Below are 16,661 nucleotides of genomic sequence, written 5' to 3'. Positions count from 1 at the left end.
GTTCTGGGGCCAGGAAGAGAAGTTCCCACAACTTCTGGCTGTAAAAACCAGCAGGGATTGTGACTAAGTGAGACAAAGAGCTTCTGGAGTCCCAAGTGTTCTTAAGGGCTCACTGCCTCTGAGTTCCAATGCCAGAGTAGCAGCTCAAAGGGCACCAGAGACATATGAGGAGGACCTGGATTGTCTGGCGTCAAGGTAAGGGATAAAAGAATAGCTTCCTCCCAGATAGAAGTGCTGGCAGAAGCTGTTATTCCTTTTATGAGCCCTTTCTTCACAAAACTGGATGATGGTTGCCATATATGAGACTCCATCAACTTGGCTCACACTGTTAGCCTTACCTTGGTGATTCCCTGAGACACAGCCTCACCCAACCATAATGCTGACTCAAGCTGTTCCCAGTGGCTTTTCCATAGAAATAGCCTATCTCAGCTCATACTTCAGACTTTCCTAAACGCTCTCAAATAAGCAGTATTGGCCAGAAAAAGTAGAAGCCATCTGCAGATTACTTTGTAGCTCAGGCTGGAGGCTCCAGGTAGAACAAAGGTAGCAGCCGACTTTGGCCTGCACCTCCTGGGAGGTTCTAGAACCTGCACACTTGGCTAACAGCTTCAGACCATGTCAAAGCACCACCCAATCACCTGCACAAGTAACGCACTCAAGGGGCAGACTCATCAGGCACTGGAGCCCTGCTGAAGTAAGTCCTGCTCCATAGAGTGGGCCCCTGCACAGGTGATCATCAATCATGTCCACAAACAGTCTTTGCAACTGAATGACCTGGGGATAAATTACTCCCACTGATCTGCCAACAGCAATCAAGGCTCAACTATAACAGTAGGTTGTACAGAGCCCTTACTGGATAGGGTAGGAGAATGTACCTGGAATGCTGAGGTCAGGTGAACAGAGAAGCTATGTCACTGGACCCTACAGGACACCTACTACATGAGGCCACTCAACCAAGCTCAGGATATTTAGAAGCTCTACCTAATACATAGAAACAAATAATGGGAGGCTGCCAAAATGAGGACACAAAGAAATATGTCCCAAATGAAAGAACACAACAAACTCCAGAAAAAGAACTAAAAAAAATGGAGATAAGTAATCTAGGAGATGCAGAGTTCAAAACACTGGTTATAAGGATGCTCAATGAAATTAGTGAGAACATTAATGGAATAAAAAAAGGACATGGAAACTATAAAAAAGAACCAGTCAGAAATGAAAGATACACTGAAATGGAAAATAATTTATGGGGAATAACAGTAGAGTAGATGAAGCTAAGGATCAAATCAGTGATTTGGAAAATAAGGAAGCAAAAAACATCCAGTCAGGAGAGCAAGAAGAAAAAAGAATCCAAAACATAAATGTAGTTTAAGGAGCCTCTGGTACAACTTCAAAATACCAACATTCACACCATGGGGGTGCTGAAGGAGAAGAAAGAGAACAAGAAATTGGAAACCTATTTGAAAAAATGACACATATTGACTTCTGATTAAGATGGAGGCATAAGTAGACACACTTTACCTCCTTGTACAACTACAGAAAAAGTTACAACTAGACCATAAAACAAATATCACCCAGAACTTTCAGAAAATTGAGCTGTGTGGAAATCTGACAACCAAGAATTTAAAGAAATCACATTCATCCAGATGAATAGGAGTGATGGAGACATGGAGGCAGGTGGAGAGGCACAGAGATGCAGTGTGCCATGGAGAGGCAGCAGAATGGGCAGTCCCACATTCACATGTGGTAGAGAAAAATCAGGAAGGATCAGGAAGGACCTTGGGAGCAAGTGATCTGAGCCCCAGGCTGGATCACTTAGCCCAGGTTTCCAGCATCAGGAAGATAAATCCCCAAAACTTCTGGCTGTAAAATCCAGTGGGGGTTGGGGTAGCAGAAGAAACTGCCCGATTTTCAAGAGACCCTCTTAAAGAGCCCACATAGACTTAGGACTTATGCAGACCCACCCCCTCTGGGATTCAGCACCAGGGCAACAGCTAGAAGGGCACTGGTGGCATATGGGGAGAGAGTGAAGTCACTGGAAACAGGACAAGCATTGGGAGACAACTTCCTCAGGGCAAACCTCCAGAAGCCAGGCAGCAGCATTATCCCCTCTCTTAGACGTCCCCCAACATAGAGCCACACAGTAGTGAAATGGGTTGCCCCACCCTGGCTATTACCTAAGGTTCTACCCCACAAAATTTGTAGGTGCCTTTTCTACAGTAGGGCATGCTACTAAGACAGGAAATCAAAACAGCTCTTCCTAACACACAGAAACAAACACGGAGAGGCTGCCAAGTTGAGGAGACTAAGAAATATGGCCCAAATGAAAGAAAAGAACAAAACTGCAGAAAAAGAACTAAACAAAATGGAGATAACCAAACTATCAGATGCAGAGTTCAAAACACTGGTGATCATGATGCTCAAAGGACCCACTGAATATGGCAACAGCATATATAAGACCCAGGCAGAAATAAAGGTTACATTAAGTGAAAAAAAAGAAAAATCTACAGCGAACCAACAGTGGAAGGAGTGAAGTCAAGAATCAAACCAACAATTTGGAACATAAGGAAGAAAAGGCATTCAATCAGAACAGCAAGAAGAAAAAAGAATTCAGAAAAAAAAATGAGAAGAGTCTATGGAGCATCTGGGACATCTCCAAATGTACCAACATTCAAATCACAGGATACCAGAAGGAGAAGAGCAAGAGCAAGAAATGGGAAACTTATTTGAAAAAATAATGAAAGAAAACTTCTCTAATTTGGCGAAGGAAACAGATATCCAAGTACAGAAAGCACAGAAAGCACCGAAAGCACAAGAAAACAAGTCAGACCCAAAGAGGACCACACCAAGGCACATCGTAATTAAAATGCCTAAAGTTAAAGATAAAAACTCTTAAAAGCAGCAAGAGAAAAGCAGAGAGTTAGCTACAAAAGAATTCCCATAAGACTGTCAGCTGATTTCTCAAAAGAAACTTTGCAGGCAAGAAGAATTGGCAAGAAATAGTCAAAGTCATGAAAATCAGGGATTTATAGCCAAGATTGCTCTACCCAGCAAAGCTGTCATTTATAATGGAAGAACATATATAAAGTGCTTCCCAGAAAAGATAAAGCTAAAGGAGTTGATCATCACCAAGCCATTATTACATGAAATGTTGAAGGGACTTACTTAAGAAAAAGAAGAAAATCAAAACTATGAACATTTAAATGGTAACAAATCCATAATTATCAATAGCTGAATCTAAAAAACAAAGTAAGCAAACAACCAAAACTGGAACAGAATCATAGATATGGAGATCATTTGGAGGGTTATCAGCTGGGAGAAGGAAGGAGAAAAATGGGGGAAAAGGTGCAGGGATTAAGAAGCATAAATTGGTATGTACAAAATAGACAAGGGGCTGTGGCAGATATGGCTCAGTGGATTGAGTGATGGCTTGAGAACTTGAAGGTTGTTGGTTTGATTCCCAGTCAGGTCACATGCCTGATTTGTGGGCCAGGTCTTCAGTTGGGGGTGTGTGAGAGGCAACCAATCAATGTATCTCTCACACATTGATGCTTTTCTCCCTCTCTTTCTCTCTTCCTCCCCCCTCCTTTAAAAATAAGTAAATAAAGTCTTTAAAAAATACAAAATAGACAGGGGGATGTTAAGAATAATATTAAGAGATGGAGAAGCCAAAGAACTTACATTCAGGACCCATGGACATGAACTAAGATGGGGGGGATTGATGGAAAGAATGGGGGTACCAGGTGGAGAGGAGCAAATGGGGGAAAACTGGGACAACTGTAATAGCATAATCAATAAAATATATTTTTAAAATAATTACAGAAAACTTTCCTAACTTGGTGAATAGACATACATGTCCAGAAAGTACAAAGTCTCAAATAAAATGGGCCCAAAGAGGCCTACACTAAGACACATCATAATTAAAATGCCAATAGTTAAAGACAAAGAATCTTTTTTTATTCTTGTTTATTCCATTATAGTTGTCCCAATTCACCCCCTTTCCCATCCTCCACCCAGACCAACCTTGGCTACCACAGTCAAACCCCCACACTGTCCATGTTCATATATCATTGAAACATGTTCTTTGACTAGTCCCTTCCTTTTCTTTCCACAATTTCCCCATTCCCTCTTTCTTATGGCAGCTGTCAGGCTGTTCCCTGTTTCTATATCTCTGGTTCTGTTTTGCTTGTTAGTTTATTTCCTTCATTAGACTCCTCTTATAAGTGAGAATGTATGGTATTTGTCTTTCACTGACTAGCTTATTTGCATAATAGTCTCCAGTTACATCCATGCTGCCACAAAGGACAGGAATTCCTCCTTTCTGCTGCATAGTATTCCATTGTATAAATGTACTGTTTTTTTAATCTGCTCATTTATTGATGGGCACTTAGGCTGTTTCCAGCACTTGGCTATTGTATATAGCACTGTTATGAACATAGGAGTGTGTAAATTCTTTTGAACCAGTGTTTCATGATTCTTGGGGTATATTCCCAGTAATGTACTTGCTGGGTCAAAAGGCAGTTGTGTTTTTAATTTTTTGAGAAAATTCCATAATGTTTTCCACAGTAGCTTCACCCGTCTGCATTCCCACCAACAGTGCACTAGGGTTCCCTTTTCTCCACATCCTTGCCAGCACTCATTGTTTATTGATTTATTAATGATAGACATTCTGACAGGTGTGAAGCAATATCTTATTGTGGTTTAATTTGCCTCTCTCTAACGGTTAGTGATGTTGACCATTTTTTCATATGTCTATGGGCCATCTGTATGTCTTGGAGAAGTGTTTATTTAGGTCCTTTGGCCATTTAAAAAAATCTTTTATTGATTATGCCATTACAGTTGTCCTATTCCCTCCCTTTCATTCCCCTCCACCCTGCATACCCCCTCCCACCCACCTTCTCTCCGTTTAGTTCATGTCCATGTGTCCTAAGTTCTCTGACTTCTGTATTTCTCACACTACTCTTGCCCTCCCCCTATTTTCTCCCCACCGTCTATGCTACTTATTCTCTGTATCTTCTACCCTGCTCTCCTCCTCCCACTCCCCTGTTGCTAACCTTCCATGTGCTCTCCGTATCTTTGGCTCCGCTCCTGTTTTAGGAGTCTGCTTAGTTTGCTTTTGTTTTAGGTGTGGTTGTTAATAACTGTGAGTTTGTTGTCCTTTCACTGTTCATATTTTTTATCTTCTTTTTCTTAGGTAAGTCCCTTTAACATTTCATATAATAAGGGCTTGATGATGATGAACTCCTTGAATTTGATCTTATCTGAGAAGCACTTTATCTGTCCTTCCATTCTAAATGAAAGTTTTGCTGGATAGAGCAATCTTGGATGTAGGTCGTCGGATTTCATGACTTGAAATACTTTTTTCCAGCCCCTTCTCTCCTGTAAGGTCTCTTTTTGAGAAATCTGCTGACAGTCTGATGGGAACTCCTTTGTAGGTAACTCATTTTGTCTTGCTGCTTCTAGGATTCTCTCCTTCATTTTAATCTTGGCTAATGTAATTATGATGTGCCTTGGTGTGTTCCTCCTTGGGTCCAACTTCTTTGGGACTCTCTGAACTTCCTGGACTTCTTGGAAGTCTATTGCCTTTGACAGATTGGGGAAGTTCTCCTTTATTATTTGTTCAAGTAACTTTTCCACTTATTGCTTTCCTCATCCCTTTCTGATGCCTCTATAATTTTGATGTCGGAATGTTTAAAGATGTCCTGGAGGTTCCTAAGCCTCTCCTCATTTTTTGAATTCTTGTTTCTTCATTCTTTTCTGTTTGTTTGTTTCTTCCTTCTGGTCCACTCCATTGATTTGAGTCCCAGTTTTCTTTCCAGCACTATTGGTTCCCTGTTCATTTTCCTTCATTTCACTTAGTGTAGCCTTCATTTTTTCATCTAATTTGTGACCAAAATCAACCAGTTCTGTGAGTATCCTGATCACCAGTGTTTTGAACTGTGTATCTGACAGATTGGCTATCTCTTGGTCGCTTAGAAGTATTGGTTCTGGGGCTTTGAGCTGTTCTTCTGTTTGAGCCATAATGTTTTGGTCTGTTCGTGCCTGTTATGTATGAGGGGCAGAACCTTAGGTGTTCACCAGGGTGGGTCAACCCATGTCACTGGTTTGTGATGCTGTATGTGGGGGTAGGGTCAGAGAGGGAGCAATGGCACTTGTTCCATGCTCTCTCAAACTATGGTCCCTTCTGCTGCTTCCCATAAGCAAATTTGGCCCTTCTGGTGCTGGTTCCCAGGTGGGTGGGCTTGTGTACATTCTAGAACCCTGAAGGTCTCTCCAACGAACTCTCCTGTGAGGCTGGGAGCCTCTCCAGGCACCTCAAACCCCAGAATTTTTTGTAGTCAGTGCTTTTAGGCTGTATTTCTCATTACTGGGTTCCTGGGTTGCACAGTCTGTCTCACTTCTCGTCTTTTGCCTGGTTTATCTGCACACGAATGTATGTCCGTGGCCAGCCAACTGCCTTGCATGTCTCACTGGGTTTGCTCAATTTGTCCCTATGCCTGGTTCTGCTAATGACTGCCTCTTCCTGCTGGGACCCCTCTCTGCTGGCTGCAGACTCCACCCCTCTTACTGGTCTGGATGAATGGTTCGTAGCTGTCGGACTTTGGTACAGTTCAATTTTCTGTCTGTTCTGGTTGTGTTTTTGTTTCTAAATCTTAGTTGTCCTTAAATTTGGTTGTGCGAGAAGGCACAGTGTCTCCACTTATGCCTCCATCTTGGGCAGAAGTGGCCATTTTTTAAATTGGATTATTTGTCTTTCTAGTGTTGAGTCATATGAGTTCTTTATATATTTTGTAGATTAAACCCTTGTTCAATATATCATAGGCAAATACCTTTTCTTATACAGCTGGTTTCATTTTTGATGGTGGTTTCTTTAGCCATGCAGAAGCTTTATAATTTGATGAAGTCACATTTGTTTATATTTTCCTTGTCCTGGGAGGATATATCAGCAAATATATTGCTATGTGTGATATCTGAAATTTTACTGCTTGTGTTTTCTGCTATGACTTTTATGGTATCACAACTTGTATTTAAGTCTTTCATCCACTTTGAGTTTACTCTGGTGCATGGTATAAGTTGGTGGTCTAGTTTCATTTTTTTGCATGTACTAGTCCAGTTCTCTCAACATCAGTTATTGAAGAGGCTATTTTTATTCCATTGTATGCTAGTGCCCCCTGTGTCAAATATTAATTGACCATAGAGACATGGGTTTATTTCTGGGCTGTCTATTCTGTCCATTGATCTATGTGTCTGTTCTTATGCCAGTACCAGACCGTTCTGATTACAATGGCCTTGTAGTATAATTTGATATCTAGTATTGTGATCCTTCCAACTTTGTTCTTCTTTCTCAAGATTGCTCTGGCTGTTTGGGGGTATTTTTTTGTTCCATATAAATTTTTGTAGTACTTGTTCTAGATCTGTGAAATACATCATTGGTATTTTAATAGGAATTGCAGTCAATCTATAGATAATTTTGGGCAATATGGACATTTTAATGATCTTAGTTCTTCTAATACATGAACAAGGTATTATGATAATATGTTTCAATTTATTTGTATCTTCCTCAACTTCTGTCTTCAGTGTTCTGTAGTTTTCCAAGTACAGGTCTTTTACCTCTCTGGTTAAATTTATTCCTATGTAGTTTATTGGGATTTTTTTTCCTAGGTTCTGATATTTCATTATTGGTGTAGAATAATGTCATCGATTTCTGAATATTGACTTTGTATCCCACTACTTTGCCAAATTCACTTATTAAGTCGAGTAGTTTTTTGGTGTAGCCTACTGGGTTTTCTATGTACACTATCATGTCCTCTGCAAACAATGACAGTTTACTTCCTCCATTTCAATTTGGATGGTTTTTATTTCCTCTTCTTGTCTGAATGCCATGGCTACAACCTCTAGTACTATGTCATTAAGAGTGGTGGATGTGGACACCCTTGTCTTGTTCTTGAATGTAAGAGAAACACTTTTATTTTTTGCCCATTGGATATGATATTGGCAGTAGGTTTTTCATATATGGCCTTTTAATATTACATTAAGGTATGATCCTTCTATTCCCCCTTTGCTGAGTGTTTTTTTTTTATATCATAAATCAGTGCTGGCTTTTATCAAATGCTTTTTCTGCATCTATTGATATGATCATGTGATTTTTGTCTTTCATTCTGTTTATGTGATGTATTCCATTTATTGATTTGCAAATATGGTACCATTCTTGCACTTCTGAGATAAATCCCACTTGATTCTGGTGTATGGTCTTTTGAATGTATTTCTGGATCAGGATTGCCAATATTTTGTTGAGGGTTTTAGCAACTATGTTCATCAGACATACTGGCCTACAATTTTCTTTCTTTGTTATGGTTACCTTGTTTTGTGATTAGGACAATATTGGTTTCATAAAGAGTTTGGGGGTCTTCCCTCTTCTTGAATTTTTTGGAATAGTTTTGGAAGAATAGGAGTTAGTTCTTTGAATGTTGGGTAAAATTAGCCTGTGAAGCCATTTGGTCTAGGGCTTTTGTGTGTCGGTAGTTTTTTTTGTTACTGCTTCATTTTTGCCAGTTGTTGTTGGCCTGTTCAGGTTTTCTGCTTCTTTCTGATTCAGTTTTGGGAGATTGTATGTTTCTAGAAATCTATCAATTTCACCCACGTTGTCCAATTTCTAGGCATATAGTTATTCATAGTAATTTCTTACAATCCTTTGTATTTGTGTGGTATCAGCTGTTGTGTCTCCTCTTTCATTTCTGATTTTACTTATTTTGGTCCTCTCTTTTTTTCTTGATGACTCTTGTTAATGGTTTGTCAATTTTGTTTATATTTCAAAAAAATAGCACTTGGATTCATCCATCCTTTGAATTGTTTTGTTTTTGTCTCTATGTCATTTAATTCTTCTCTGATCTGATTATTTCCTTCCTTCTGCTTACTTTGGGCTTTGTTTGTTGTTGTTCCTCTAGTTCTTGTAGATGTAGGGTTAGGTTGTTTATGTGAGATTTTTCTATCTTATTTAGGTAGACCTGTATTGCTATGAACTTTCCTTTCAGGACTACCTTTGGTTGTCCCACAGGCTTTGGGTTGTTGTGTGTTCATTTTCACCTGTTTCCAGCTACTTTTTAATTTCTTCCTTAATATCACTGTTAACTCATTCAAGTCACTGTGATCTAAGAATATGCTTAATATGATTTCAATTTTCTTGAATTTGTAAGGCTTGTAGTATGTCCCACCATGGTCTGTCACTGAGAATTTCCATGTGTGTTTGAGAAGAATGTATGTTTTGCTTCTTGGGGTGAAATGTTCTATAAATCTCAACTAAGTCTGTTTGATCTAGAGTGTCACTGAATGCTACAATTTTTTTGTTAATTTTTTTGTTTGGAAAATCTATCCATTGTTGACAGTGGGGTGTTAAAATCCCCTACAATGACTGTATTGCTACCTATCTCTTTCTTGAAGTCCTCCAAGATTTTTTTTATATATATAGGTATACCTATTTGGGTGCATATATATTTATAAGAGTTACATCTTCTTGGTGGACTCTACCTTAAGTATTATGTAGTGACCTTCTTTTTCTCTTCTATGGCCTTTATTTTGAAGTCTACTTTGTCTGATATAAGTATTGCTACCCTAGCTTTTTTCCATGTCCATTTGCATGGAATATTTTTTTCTATTCACTCACTTTCAGCATGTGAATATCTTTTTTTCTGATGTGGGTTTCTTGTAGACAGCATATATGTAGGTCATGTTTTCTTATCCATTCAGCTATCCTGTGTCTTTTGGTTGTGGAATTTAATCCATTTATATTCAAGGTTATTAATGATTGGTACTTATTCATTGCCATTTTTTCCCTTTGTACCTGTGTACTTCCCCTTTCTCTATTTCTTCTTCTTGTTAAAGTAGTCCCTTTAGCATCTCTTGCAGTGCTGGCTTGGTGGAGATGTATTCTTTTAGCCTTCTTTTGTCTGGAAAGCTGACAAAGAGATAATCTTAAAGGCAACAAAGGAAAAGCAGTTAGTTACATACAAAGGAGCCCCCATAAGACTGACAGCTGATTTATCAAAAGAAACTTTGCAGGCTAGAAGGGACTAGCAAGAAATATTCAAAGTCATGAAAAGCAAGAACCTACAACCAAGATTATTCTATCCAGCAAAACTATCATTTAGAATTGAGGGACAGATAAAGAGCTTCCCAGACAAGAAAAAGCTAAAAGAACACAACATCGCCAAATCAGCACTAAACAAAATGTTAAAGGGTCTTTTTAAGATGAAGAAGATAAAAAATACAAATAATAAAATGGCAAGAAATACATATATATCAATAATTGAATCTAAAAACAAAATAAGCAGAACAGAAAAAGAGCCATACATACAGAAAATATTTTGATGGTTGCCAGATGGGAGGGGCGTAGTGGCAATGTGTGAAAAATGTGAAATAATTAAGAAGTACAAATTGGTAGTTACAGAATAGCCATGGGGATGTAAAGTACAGCATAGGAAATAGAGTAGCCAAAAAACAGATATACATGACTCCTGGACATGGACCATGGTGTGAGGATTGCCTGAGAGAGCTGAGGAGAGAAGCTGAATGGAAGGGGACAAAGAGGGAAATAATGGGACAACTGTAATAGCATAATCAATAAGACACAATTTAAGTGGAAAAAATTAAGAGAACATGCAGCATTTTAGATAAATTCTTAGCCTCAAAGAACAGGGGTGAGAAAGGATAAACATAGAAATACTAAGTTAAACTATTGACTACCACGATGCAAATTTGTAGTTTTTTATAGTACATTTTAATTACAGAGGGAAAAAGTTGTTTTTGATTAACTATGAGTCAAATGACCTTTGACTATGAAGAAGCAAAGATAATTTTCATGAAGTCATTAGCCAATTTGCTTAAGTTAATGGTACTACTCATAAGAAATATGAGTAACAACTTATATTACTACTAATAAGAAATATGACTACTCATCACTGAAACAGAACTAGTTGAGAATGGTACTTGATTTCTGTGGTTTCTTTTGCAAAAACCCGTAACAGCAGGATAAGCATGAGGCAAACATCAGATGAACCCAGATTGAGAGACACTCTACAAATATCTGATTAGTACTCCTCAAAACTGTCAAGATCATCAGAAGCAAAGAATGTCTGAGAAATTGTTAGCTCTGAGGAGCTTAAGCAGATAAGACAATTACAAACTATAATATGAGAGCTTGGATGGGATTCTGAAACAAGAAAAGGATATTGTGAAAAAACTAAGGAAATCTGAATAAAGTAAGGTGCTTAGTTAATTAAAAAAAAGAAAATGACACAGGCCATTCTGTTGTAATAGCGATCATGTGAAACACTGTGACACATAACTTTTGTCCTTGCAGTTCTAGTGGAGTTTTTTGCTACATGTATGACAAAACTGCCAATGTACAAAAGTAACAAGCAAGTCAGCATGCCAAATGCCCTTACTCCACACCAAATAACCAACAGTAGTCTGATCCAGAAGACTTGTTTGCCATGAATTTTGGGCTTCATTCAGTAGGAGTCTGAACAAACATATAATAATCTGATATCAAAGGTAATAAGCACAGCTCCACATATGTGTAAAGGGTGGGGCAAAAGTAGGTTTACAGTTGTGATTATGCAAAACACAGTTTATTCTTGTATTATTATTTATTAATTATTACATCATTTCCATATGAACCATTGTAAAGCTACTTTCCCCCCACTATATACAATAACAAAGGTTGTTTTCTGGAAGTTTGCCACCTAGAAAGATCCTAAACGACTCAGCAATCCAAGTACAAGGCCAGCTTTGTTTAATCTGATGATAAAACTCCATTCAGGATTCAGAGGATGAACTTGCTTATAAGAAACATAAATGGTAGCATAAAACTGCAGCAAAATGTAACATTGCCCCAAATAAGTATTTTTCTGGAGGTACCACTGATATAAGGCAAAGCAGGGTCAACATGGTAGAGAGTTATGATAGATAGAAGGAAAATCTGAAATGAGCAGCAGTCTAAACTACAAGGGCAGAAGGAAGGAAACTGAGGTCATGCTGAAACCACTACAGCTCAAATGGGTCTTTGTTACTTGTTAGTTTGATTTTATCTTCCTCAGTAAACTTCAAGTTTTGTGAGAGCAGGAAACAACTGTTTTGTTCACCATTATATTTCTAGCTCCTATTTTAAAGTTTACAAAGTACTAGTGTTCTGATCTGCCCAAATGTGCACCTTTTGTAAACCCTATGTTCTCTGTTTCTTTGATGATCATGAAACAGAACTGCATTTATAATTCTTAAATTTCAAAATTTTTAAAATTTTTTTATTGATTATGCTGTTACAGTTGTTCTATTCCCCCTTTCATTCCCCTCCACCCTGCACCCCCCATCCCCACCCTTCCCCTTTAATTTATGACCATGTGTCTCAAGTCCTTTAGATTCTATATTTCCCATGCTATTCTTGCCCCCCCATCTATTTTCTATCTACTGTCTATGCTACTTATTTTCTGTACCTTCTCCCCCCTTCTCCTCCTCCCACTCCCCTATTGCTAACCCTCCTTGAGATCTTCATTTCTATGTTTCCACTCCTGATCTAGCTGTCCTTTTAGTTTGCTTTCGTTTTAGGTGTGGTTGTTAATAACTGTGAGTTTGTTGTTCTTTCACTTCTTTTTCTTAGATAAGTCCCTTTAACATTTCATATAATAAGGGCTTGGTGATGATGAACTCCTTGAATTTGATCTTATCTGAGAAGCACTTTATCTGTCCTTCCATTCTAAATGAAAGTTTTGCTGGATAGAGCAATCTTGGTTGTAGGTCTTTGGATTTCATGACTTGGAATACCTCTTTCCAGCCCCTTCTTGCCTGTAAGGTCTCTTTTGAGAAATCTGCTGACAGTCTGATGGGGACTCCTTTGTAGGTGACTGTCCCCTTAGCTCTTGCTGCTTCTAGGATTCTCTCCTTCATTTTAATTTTTGCTAATGTAATGATGATGTGCCTTGGTGTGTTCCTTCTTGGGTCCAACTTCTTTGGTACTCTCTGAGCTTCCTGGATTTCCTGGAAGTTTATTTCCTTTGCCAGCTTGGGGAAATTCTCCTTTATTATTTGTTCAAATAAGTTTTCCACTGGTGGCTGTGCCTTTCCCCCTTCTGGTACCCCTATCATTTGGATGTTGGAGCATTTAAAGATGTCCTGGAGGTTCCTAAGACTCTCCTCATTTCTTTGAATTCTTGCTTCTTGACTCTTTTCTGTTTGGCCATTATTTGCTTTCTTCTGGTCCACTCCATTGATTTGAGTCCCAGTTTCCTTTTCATTGCTATTGGTGTCCTGTGCAATTCCATTCATTTCAATTAGTTTCGCCTTCATATATTTGTCTAATTTGTGGCTATAATCAACCAGTTCTGTGAGGATCCTGATGGCCAGTGTTTTAAACTGTGCATCTGAGAGTTTTGCTATTTCTTCATGGCTTAGATCTATAGGCTCTGGGGCTTTGAGATCTTCTTGCGCCATTTTTGGTCTGTTCGCACCCTTTAAGTGTGAGAAGCGGTGCCTTGGACTCCCAGATTGCTGGGTTGTGACGCTGCGCTGTATATGGGGGCGTGGTCAGAGCGGGGAAATGGCGACCCCCTCTGCTGTTTCTCTCAGCTGGATGAGGAGCAGCGCATTAGGTGGTTCATCTGGGCCGGGCCACTCAGAGTCACTGGGTTATGACGCTGTATGTGGAGGTGGGGTCAGAGCAGGGAAATGGCGGCGTCCTCCACTGCCACTTGCCGCGGGACCCGCTGGGCCCGGTCCAACCACCCACTTCCTCTCCTGTCCAACCGCGCACAAATGCGCGACCACAGTCAACACGCAGCCCCGCTTCCCCGCTGTCTCCCCGAGGTCGCTCGCCTGGTGGCTCGCTCGGTCGCTCACTAGGTCCAACCCTGCGCCTGGATTCCGTGCGCTTGGATTCCGCTGGATTCCGCGCCTGAGTCCGTCTGACCGAGTTTTCCTGTGCAACCCCCCTTCACCAGCCGCTGGTTTCACCCCTTACCGGTCAGGCTGAAGAATTTGTTGTTAACGGACTTCCGAAAAGTTCAATTTTCCGTGTTCTGGCTGTGTTTTCTGTTGCTAATATTTAGTTGTCTCTAAACTTGGTTGTGTGAGAAGGCACGGCACATCCACCTATGTCTCCATCTTGGCGGAAGTCCTAAATTTCAAAAAATATTTAAATGTCACTGGTAATCAGATGAATTCCTTATGCTATCTTCTCTAAGTGATGGCTGCTTGCTAGGATGAGCCACCAGAGCTGGCTGCTGGGTCTGGAGCCTGCAGGCTGGACTGTTATGATAAAATAATGCATATAAACCATTTTTTGCATAGCAAATGCTGAGTAAATCTTAGCTAATATGATTTAAATAATCTCTTGGTTTTTTTTCTAAAGATTTTATTTATTTTCAGAGAGAGGGGAAGGGAGGGAGAAAGGGAGGAAGAGAAAAAACATCGATGGGAGAGAGAAACATCAGTTGGCTGCCTCTCACACACCTGGCCTGCAACCCAGGCATGTGCCCACTGGGAATAGAATCAGCAACCTTTTGGTTCACAAGCCAGCATTCAATCCACTAAGCCACCCCAGCCAGGCCTAATCTCTTGTTTTATAGCAGAAAACATATTCTTGAAAGTCAGGGCAGTTGGCAAAACCTCAAGCAGCAAGATGAATTGATCATATAACAATCAACATTAAGTATATATTTTCATATTATAAAATTCACCCTTCTAAAGTATACAATTCAGTGACTTTTAGCATAGTCACAAAGTTGTACAACCATCACCACAATCTAAATCTAGGTCATTGCCATTACCTTTAAAAGAAATTCCAGCAGGGCAGAGTGGAGCACAGTGACCAGACCAAGACCAGAGCAGGTGGAGCAGAACAGAAGAGAGCAGAGCAGAGTTGTCTAGCCAGAGGGGCCTGGACCCAGGGCCTCCTCACAGCCCTGCTGTTTCACAGTGGTACTGCTTCATAATTGAGCTCTAACACTATCTAGCTATTACACAGCTGTGCTGTATCACAGTGGAGCTGTTTGTACTGAATAAAGTTTTTCTCACTGCACATCCCCACCCCCCAAAAAAATTCTATACCCATCACTAATCACTCCTCATTTCCCTCTTGCCCCAGCCCTAAAAACCACTAATCTACTTTAAATGTATTAAAAAAACAAATCCCATAAAGTTCCTAAATTGCTTCCATTTCCAAAATATAATGCATTCACTAGGATTAAAAACTGGTTCTGCTAGGCAACCCTTCTCTTAAGTCACCCTCAATTGGCCAGGTTCTCCCACAAGTTTTACCTTATACAGAATACATCTAATTTTAAAGTTTTAAAGACAGCCCGATAGACTTAAAATGCAGTATATTTTTGTACTTGGATATTCCCCGATGGGCATATTTTTCTGAGTTTGATCTCCTAAGCACATATTGAGAGGATGGAGAATAAACAGACTTATTTCTCTCTTTACTTCCATAGAATTGTCCACTCAACCTAGCACAAAAAAAAAAAAATGGAATAAATCAGCCCTGGCTTGTGTAGCTCAGTGGATTGAGTGCGGGCTGCGAACCAAAGGATCGCCAGTTCGATTCCCAGTCAGGGCACATGCCTGGGTTGCAGGCCAGGTCCCCAGTGGAGGGCATATAGGAGGCAACCACACATTGATGTTTCTCTAACTCTCTCCAACCCTTTCCCTGTCTAAAAATAAATAAAATCTTTTAAAAAATTGAATAAATCTTTAAAAAATCTTTTGTTACCTTTTGATTAAATGGAACTTGAATGAATTGTTAATGTGTGAAGTGATGGTAAATTAAACATTTTCACTGTACAAAAAAATCATGGGAAATAAGACTATAAGTATGAGTTTGCAATGTTGCAGAGAATTCTGAATTCTATGGCCCTTTAAAATAAACCCACAAAAAGTTTAATAGACTACTCAAAGCAACAGAAGATTTTGGAGGCAGAGGAGGGCAGAGGAGGGTTAGCACTGGACTTTACAACTTATTAGATGATGGGGAAAGGAGAAGAGAACCACCAAAAATAACTCAAATTTCACAAATGGGATATTGGTGGTGTGATAATAAGGAAGTTGGGAGGAGGAACTGGTTTAGGGGGAAATATGAATTCTATTTCAGAATTGTTCCAGCTTGAAGGACCCAGTTGTGGGCTCAGAGATGTGGGCTCAGAGATACAGATTTGGGAGTAACCTTTATAGAGGTTGTACATGAAGCAATGGGAGTAAATAGCTCACTTGGTAAGAAGAGAGAATAGAGCTAGAAGAGAGGTGAAGACAGATCACAGTGATTGTTTACACTTAAGAAAGTAAGAAGAGGAAGAGAAACCAGCCAAGGCAGAGGAGTGGTCAGAGGTAGAAGAACTATGACAGTACTGCACCACAACAGCCAAGGGACTGACTCATTAAATCAAAGAAACTGAAGATTGAGAGTAAGTCATTACATGAGTGTTTGCAAACTCCACAGCAAGGTTTAAGCAGTTTCTATCAAGTGGTGGGGTCAAGGATCTATTATAAGAGTAGAGATTCAGACAAGTTACCTTAAGCAGAGAAGTAACCTCACTTACTGTGAGGGCAAACATCCATTCTCCTAATTCGTTTGTTGAGCCCCTAACATTCAACTGACACATGGGGAAAGGTGAAGGGAG

At 39.7% G+C, this 16,661-nt stretch overlaps 1 pseudogene; it reads right to left on the bottom strand.

The window, feature by feature from the left end:
• Positions 1–11,313: 11,313 nt before the first annotated feature.
• Positions 11,314–16,643, bottom strand: LOC119053949 (DNA damage-regulated autophagy modulator protein 2-like; annotated as a pseudogene).
• Positions 16,644–16,661: the final 18 nt, after the last annotated feature.

The sequence above is a fragment of the Artibeus jamaicensis genome, unplaced genomic scaffold (assembly GCF_021234435.1).
Source record: "Artibeus jamaicensis isolate MK-2021 breed Jamaican fruit bat unplaced genomic scaffold, CSHL_Jam_final contig_3201, whole genome shotgun sequence".
Taxonomy (NCBI): Eukaryota; Metazoa; Chordata; class Mammalia; order Chiroptera; family Phyllostomidae; genus Artibeus; species Artibeus jamaicensis.
This window is presented reverse-complemented; position numbering and strand designations above follow the sequence as displayed.